This window comes from Rhagoletis pomonella, unplaced genomic scaffold, assembly GCF_013731165.1.
Source record: "Rhagoletis pomonella isolate Grant_MI unplaced genomic scaffold, Rhpom_1.0 Rhpom_scaffold_00007, whole genome shotgun sequence".
Lineage (NCBI taxonomy): Eukaryota > Metazoa > Arthropoda > Insecta > Diptera > Tephritidae > Rhagoletis > Rhagoletis pomonella.
The window spans coordinates 68,428,152-68,436,987 of record NW_023458561.1 but is presented as its reverse complement, the minus strand read 5'-3'; positions in this window follow the sequence as shown (position 1 = coordinate 68,436,987).

The window sequence follows — 8,836 nt, the reverse complement described above, 5'->3', positions numbered from 1 at the left end:
GATATCAATTTCCAATTGATACATCCAACATTGCGTACAACCTATGGACACATACATACATACACACATGCATACTTACATTTGTTATGCTATGTGAGTATATGCGCAACATTTATGTACATACATATACATACATATATTTTTTTTTATTTAGCACCATTCTCGAACAAGTTGAGTCCGACTGTCCAACAACCAGCCTGTTTAGCAGCAATGACGCTCGAGATGGACACAGTTTGATAATCAGCAATCACCTTGACTCGGAATTAAAGGCTGTAGAGCTGTAACATAAGCAACACCATTGCCATCAGCTTATCCTCCGTTGGCTTGGTCATCGCCTTGGCTATCGTCATCGTCACCGCCACCACTACCGCCAGCATTACAAGCACCAACAGCTACAACAACAACAACAACAAGAAATAGCATCAATAACAACAATAATAACACATGTAATCTCATCAGCGGCGACCCAACCGACAGACAGACAGACAGTGCAAATCAATTGGAATACTACATATGTTTGTATGTACTTATGCGAATGTTTACAAGTACATATGTACATATATACATACATACATATGTTTGCACAAAAGTATTATGCCACAAGGCGGGCGGGAAGGCGGGCGATCGGAGGTGTTTGCGGTGACATGAAGTGGCGGATATTGGCGGTACAGAGTATCCTTTTGACACTTCTTAAAAAATCGTAAATTTCGCGCACACCAACCGAACGAACAAACCAGCAAACGAAAGCGCGCGCGCGATCCACCGAATCCACCGATCCATCGACGCGACCGCGAACAGGAACGGGCGACAAGTTTCAGATGCTAAAGGAATGGGCTGAGCATTTCCTTGCGGCGGCGCGCATTGACTTTGCTGCTACCTCCACTGCATGTGCCTTGGTTGTTGTTGTTGTTGTTGCAATTGTTAACCTGGGTCTGGTCGCTGGTCGTGTGTTGGCAACACGTGCTGCCGGTGATTTTGGCCGCACTGCCGATCGGCCGATCTGCCATTGGTGTGGCACTTTTGTGGTAAGCGCTTATTTGTTTGCGCTTGTACTATATAAATGTGTGTGTGTGTGTGTAGACATAGCTTTTCGTATATGTAGATGTCTCCATATGGGCACAACTGTGCGCTCGAGCATATTTATCTAAACGCTGATCTTTTATTAATGCTCGATAAATAACTACAGCAAATGGGTGGATGTTACTGTAAGCGCTTTTGAGCATTCAACCACTCGCAGTTTGCCTCTTGTTGTTGCTGTTGCTGCTGCAGTTGCTCCTTTTTTGCATTTACTTCGTTTCCTTCTTTGATTTGCAGGCAGTGGCTTTGCGTGCGGCAAATGCCGAGCGGAAGAAACATGCGGCTGTGGCGGCGGCGGCATCTTGGTGGCGGCGCGGGGTGTGTGTGGTGCCGCCTGCTATGGTGTTGGATTAAATGACTGATCAACATGCGCTCATATCGGCCAACTTGCCGGATTATTGAGAAATTGTTGTGTTTGCATTGAAATCAGCATTCAACCGAGCCAGGCCAGGCCAACCCCAAATCCAGTGGAGTGCCATTGGTGTGATATGCGGCTTATTGTTGTTTTTGCTGCTATTGCTGATGTCGCTTCTGTTGTGCAGTTGCTGTGTGTGGCAGAAGTCTCACCCGTGACAACATTGAATTTAACTACTCTATTCTGCGTACTTTAGTATATTTAAGGCGCGTTATGGATTAAATACCATAATTATGAAGGCGCCCTTTTGCCAAGTGAAGCCACCGCTACTCGTACAGTCGTACGCTGTTCGCTTTTATTTTGCACAAAACGCAGCTACATACTTGTAAGCGATTGCTGAAGGGAACGCCTTTTTTTTAGATTCGAGCTGATTCTTTGCGAGTTTTATGACTTCTATATTCTGCTGAAAATTAAAAGGAAAGTGTCTTCTTTTTCACAAAAATGGAAAAGTCTAATCCTTGTTATAGATAATGCCATCCAACTCTGTAAGTCCGGCAAGGAAGACTCAGACGCAATTTAAAGAGGGGTCGGGCGGCTCCTATTAATTGTGAACACACCTAGAGCGAGCTCAGAGCTCTGATTGCCGCATGGCTAGGAAAATAGATCTAATCTCCCTTGCCGGAGTCGCGCAGTTGAGCAGGAAATCAAGCCAACCTAAATGCTAGGTTCTTCTGCCTGTGAGACACTACCGGAAGCCTAAATGTGAATTTAGAGCTCTTCCTTCGTCTTCTCCATCAACTTCCAACCCATTCGTAAAAAAATTCACCGAAGCTTCCCTACAACTACATATAATGATCCGTGTTTTCAAGAATAAAGTCGAAGCCTCCAAGAATATTCGAGTTTCCAAATCTTGGGTCGGTTAAGTAAGAGTGGAAGTGGCCTACGTGCACCTGGTATTCCAGTTTATTGTACAAGCTCCAGCTTTCTTATTAGGGTAGACTTCTCTAGTGCATTCCACCAGACGAAAACTCCGTAATTATAGTTTTTCAAGGTAAGAAATAACCCTTGTAATTGCACTCTGCACCCAGCACTAGACCCTAGATAAGCAAATCGACACACACTATACATATAAATATTTGCCAATTTTAAAGCTGTGTTTGAAAGCACTAAGAGAAACTGCCTGTACGACATTATGCATAAACTTGGGATCCACGTAAAATTTACCACCGCGTATAGTGATGTTCAACACAACCTTCAGCTCCATGCAAACTGGGCAGGACCTCTCCGCGCCATTTGAGACCAAATCAGGTTTTAGACAATCTAATTCGCTCTCCTGCTACTTTTTTAATCTTATGCGGGAAAGCGTAATAAGAGCTATCAATTTGAGTCGCAGTTGCACCATATATAGCAAAAGAACGATGCTGCTAGCGTATGCAGATGATATTGAAATCATCGATCTAAAACTTAGGGACGTAAGCGCAGTAAGCTTGGTCTGTTGGTGAACCAACGAGACAAAGTACCAAAGTTTCAGGACACACGTCACTGTTGGCAGTTATACTTTTGAAGTAGTGAAGGACTTTGTCTGCCTAGGATGCAGCATAAACACACCAATAACGTCACTTTGGAGATCAAGAGAAGAATGACTTGTGGACTTTGGGATCGGTAGGCGATTGAAAAGCGGAACCCCCTCACGATGAACAAAACTCACGCCTTTACAAGTCTTTCATCACATTCGTTCTTCAATATGGCGCAGAAATGTGGGCGATGTCGAACAAAGATGAGAAGACTTTGGGTGCTTTTTATACTTGCATGCATAGCGGGCCTCAAGGGGATGCTAAATAGTGACCCATTTCCTGTCTTGTTCCTCAGATATCTTAAGGGAGTGGGGCTCCTCGCCTATGTGCAACTAAATGTGGGGAAATCATAACACCTCCCTGGAGGTTCATCTCTCTGCTCTTGAAAAATATGGAGGGGTTTGGGTTCGCAAGTCGCCTCTGCAAGCATTAATGAAAACCTCGACTAGTTCATCTACCAAGTTCTCATAAAGAGTCAAGAGTTGAACACAGATTTCTGCAAGTTAGATCCCAGTTAGCGCACCCACGATCTTTACTGAGTGAAACCATCTCTGATACATCAGCAAAATTAGAGGACGTTGGACGTTCCTATTGGAAAATAGCACGGCCTAGGCTTCTGAAAAGTTACATCGTCAAGATCAATTGCCTGAATAATGTACATAACGGTTTTGGATATACTTAGTCAAGACATACTTATTTACATATCGCAGCCTAACTCAAAAACAGACACAACTCAAAAATTTTCAAAATTGATTTTTTCGCTTGCGCAGCATCATTTTTGCGATGTTTTGAGTTGTGACTGTTTTTGATTTAGGGTGCGATATGTGCACATACATATAGATACACATGTACATATGTTTGGCAAGTATAGATATTTGGAGATAACTGATCTTTATTGCTAATGCATTAGTAAATACATATATCTCCGTATACGGAACTATGTGTGTGCATTTATGACTTTATGACCACCATGAGCAGAATACGATTTTCCTTCTTTGTTGTTGCACTTTTGAATTACACTGTTGTGCAGCACAAACCGCACAGCTGGATGTCAATTAATCTTCCATTACATACTCGCACGGATTTACAAATTTGCTTTTGGTCGATTTCAACTTTATGAATCGACTTGTGTGCTTCATGTGGCGCTACTCAAACACACATTTATTCATATGTCTGTAAGTAGCAAGCACATATTTAGTAAAGAACTTGTTTGATTAATCATTCGAAGAGAACAACACAACCGAGTAGCGTTATGATGAAAAATTTTTCAAGTGGTAGGCAAAAGAAAGAAATTTAATTTTTTGAAAAGAAATGTGTTTATTAAATTAAAAGAAAGATGTTTACTTGAAATAAAGGGCAGCAGGTGTTTAATATAGTATATCTCTTTACTTTCAGTTGAAAACATTAAGGCTGAACTAGTCAATCGTTGCATTTAACAATGCCAACTAACAGTTGTTGAATTTTTTCGCCTAAGTATGTTTGTACCTATGTAAATTTTGCCAAAATCGCGCTACGCCTAATCATGCCATTGATTTGATGGATCGGGCCTTTTTCCTTACATGTACATGGACATACATACATATGTACCTTTCCAAAATATGAGTAGAGTTTGTGGTATGGATGTTTTCTTTTTTGGCTTTTGCTCGTCGTTTCGTTGAACAGCTCTCTGTGAGAGCAGGGATGTCCAGCCCAAAGATCATTTCAAGGTCACCGCTCCATTTAAATCAATTTCACAAAACTGTAGTTCGCCGCAATCCACTATCCACTAAAGTTCGTCGCTGGGCCGCGAGCTTTTCAAATGACAAATTGAATGGTAAATCGCCTAATTTTATATATGTAGACAGACGCAGGGCAAAAAGCTCTCTACGGGTACCACTGGATTAGCACCGCCCTCTTTGATTCACTGATCCAAAATCTGTATTATTAGGTGGGATCTAATACACGAGATTTGGGTTCGGAAAGGCACGTCTTTCATTATCCTCGTTGAACTTTGTTTGCAACAAGTATGTTTCTGCTTTGATGAAAATGAAATTGTGGAACGAGTTTTGTGCAGTTCTTCTACTTTTCTAATGATTAGTTGGCGCTCTTTTTAACACAGATTAGTTAACAATAGAATATCTGATCGTGACTACATTTTGTTCAAATCCATTGACAGATGGAACCTCAGTAGCCAAATATGTATTGACTACCCTTAGAATAGAGTTTTGGGCTAAATGTTCAGAAACGTCCAGAGTCATTGAAATTAAACGCCGTGAATGGAATTAGAAAAGCCTAAGCCTGCGAAAGCAACCTAACGTGATCTAAAGATAGAAACCAGAGGCCTAAGCACAACGAAGTGAGGCTTCTACATACATATAAAAAAAAGAGTTTAGCTTCGCTGTGAACCTATCCTAATCTACCCAAAAGAAGTATAATGAAAAAGAAACTGAAGCCACGTGATACTGATACCGTAAGACGTTTTCATTTTCTGGCTTACTTTGGAAATATGACGCTTAATATCGTTGCTTTTGAAATAAAAAAGAAATATGATTAGGTAAAAAGATATCGAATTATATAAACAGTAGCCCAATTTGTCGCTATACGCTACGGCATAAATCATTTTAATGTAAGTAGCGCTTAATCGCACCCATATGCTTACTTATGTATATACATATGCACATTAGGGCGGTCCTTAAATGTAGGAAGCAAATTTTTGCATCAGATTTCCTAAGCCTTAACCCTAACATCGATGCTGATAGTCGAATATATCACATATAAATTTTGGTCCCAATTGGAGACGATTAAGACCTATCCCACTGCCACTGGGGTCATAGTTCAGACGACACTATGAAGACGTCTTAACCGAACAAAAATTTATAAGTGATACCCTCGACTTTAGTGGAACCGATTTTGGGTATTAAATGAAAAAAAAAATATGCTTAATATTAGATAAAAAAAAAATTAATTTTAATTTTTTGAGTCTCTATAGAGGAATCTGTATTTTGCCGCCTGTGTGACACGCCTTAACCGTTTCCAATCAAGACCAAAATTTTGTATGTGATATCTGTGACCGTGGTATTATCGATTGAGGGGGTGATACTGAAAAAAATCCTTCATTTGATTTTTAGGGACCACCCTAATGTACATACATACAAGCAAGCGGTCTCAAAAACATAAATACTACATATGCCCTGCAGAAAAAAATATCAATTAATTAAAATAACCAACTTCTAGTTAGCTTTTTTGCGGGAGTTCGATAAATAACAAACTTTTAATTAGCTATGACAAAACTAACTTTAAGTTAGTTGTAATGTCGCGCAGAGTCATGCAGACATTATCGAGAGTTTGTTTTCTTTGTTCTATTTAAATATCCTCATACAAAAATTACTTTCAATACACTTCTTTTCTGAACTTCTCAGATTCTTTTTCGTATTCAGGACAAATAAAAGGAAAATCGATATTTTATACTATCAATTTGCAGTTATGTCTCACGGTGTTGGAATATGGGACCACCCACAGTAGAATATATAAACAAATATGAAATGTAATAAAATTAAGTAAATAAATAAAAAAGTTAAAAAAAAAATATATATTTTTTTTTTTTTGTTATTGATATTTTATGTCCAAAAGTAGTTAGCTAAAAGTCAGCTGACATCTAATGCAGACGTAACCAGATCTCACTATTTTGCGGCCGTCGCCCTTCAAAAGTAGTTAGTTACGGCCAAAGGAAATAGTTCATAAATAGTTACCACTAGTCGCCTTACAGCTACAAACTAGTCGCCTTACAGCTACAAACTAGTCCCATTTCCTGCAGGGTTGGTATTACATTAATTTATGCTGTCCATGCGATCAAGTGCAAGCGAAACGTCATATGTTGACACAGCAGCCGTGACCAAAGTAACACCTTATTTAAACAACAAGCCATCCATCCATCCATCCATACATGTGGTACATACATACATACTTACATCCATACATACGTATGTATGTATGTTGGCAACTTACTTTGGCGAGTATTTATTGCCATTTTTGTTCAACTTACCAACCAACCAAAGCATGGTGTCCGTCCGTCTATTTATGCTGCTGGCGTCGACGCGGCGTCATTCAAGGCTGTTGTTGGTTGGCGCCTTGGACGGCTATTAAATTCGTTGTTTAATTAAATGTTGAATTAAGTGTTTTTGCTGCAATTAGATAACAAAATACATGGAGGTGAATGGAGTGAATAGGAATGTGTTAATAATCTTTAGCAGCAATTGTGCAACAATCATTTGCAGTTATGCATAAATGAGAGTGAGAAAAGCTGTAAAATCGAGGGTAATTTTTTGAAATAGTTACAACAATATTTGTTCAAATAATCAATTATTATTGTCCTTTAAAATCAATCAGCACACAGAAATTTTCGATCCCTATCATCTCAAAACAGGCAATGCTTTAGTGAACCTATTCGCGGACAGCTCGAAGATGTGTGGGTGGGTTGAAGAGGCAGGTCTCCAGGAAAACGCAAACCAAAATGATGTTGGGGTTTCAAAATCACAGTAATGCACTGATTCACTTTATGCAGCAAACACATAGTAGGCTTTTGCTTAAATACACAGGACTGATATTGGTCAATGATACGTTGGCAAGGCCGGTCTATCGTGGGACAGTTTTTTCGAGCAAAGACAAATAGACAGCCTGTTTACTAACTTTTTTCCGCTTTTGGCCAGATGTATTGTTTCTGGTAAAATACATTTTAAAATTAAGCTCGCAGCAGCTTCCGATATTGTTCCCAGAGTTCACAGCCTAAAAAGGTCTTTATTTCAAAAGTTTAAGTTAACCTATCAGCTCAAATGTGTGGAAATGTATTCTGAAAGTTAAGATACGTTTTTTTGGCAAAGTAGTAAAAAAGAAAAAGGCATTTTGTCCTGGCGCTGCGGATTATAATCCGTATAATACAGCCTTCCCCTGCTTCTAGACATCTAGTTTCAAAAATGAGTATTGGAAGTATCTCCATTATAAACGGCGTGTTTAAATCACTCTATGCATGGTAAAGAGAAAGCTCCTTATTTTTTCCGCCTTGAAGTCGTCAGGAAATGAATTCACAGACATAATTTCCTAGTATAAAGATAGCTTTCCGGTCGATTCTACTGCAAGTGCACGCGTGCAGAGCTTTTCTGAGCTTTTAAAACATTGTGAATATTTTCCAAACTTTTTATACAGAATAAAAACTCTCTTTGATCGACACTTTATTTAATGGACAGGTGCAAGGTAAAATCTTTCTCTGGGCAACAATGATTCAACGCAGCAATGGGCAGGGAGAGCTTTTACTCTGCTCGCGACTATACAAAATGTATAGAAAGCTTAAAAGAGCTTTGGCCGCGGGTAAGGTGATGCTCATCGCCGATTCAAAGTGATTAAAGGAAAAACCATGCACGCCACACATTTATGGCGGCCGTTATATCTGAGTGGTTAAGGGTTGATACTAACACTGAGTAGAACCTAGTTTCAATCGTAGATTAGTGCAACATAAATTGACGCTCCACCATAAATTGGAGAGGTTACTCGTGCTAACACTCAGCAAAAATATAAGCGCCAAACAATTTTTATATTTATTTTACATGTACCTACATTTTAAATCAGCGTTGTTGGCCTTAGATAGCTTTTGTTTGCGCGCTCAATTTAAAGAGTCACGTCCGAAATTACATATGTACATATATCTCACGGAAGGAATTTTTTAAAGTTTCCTTTAGGTTTTGTGTGGAAGCGCAAGGAATAAAAGCTCTTTTAGTCGTTAGTGATATGAAATCTATAGAGAGCTTTAAAAATCCATCGCTTGCCAAGAAGAATGTATGTAGGCAGCTTAAAACTACAG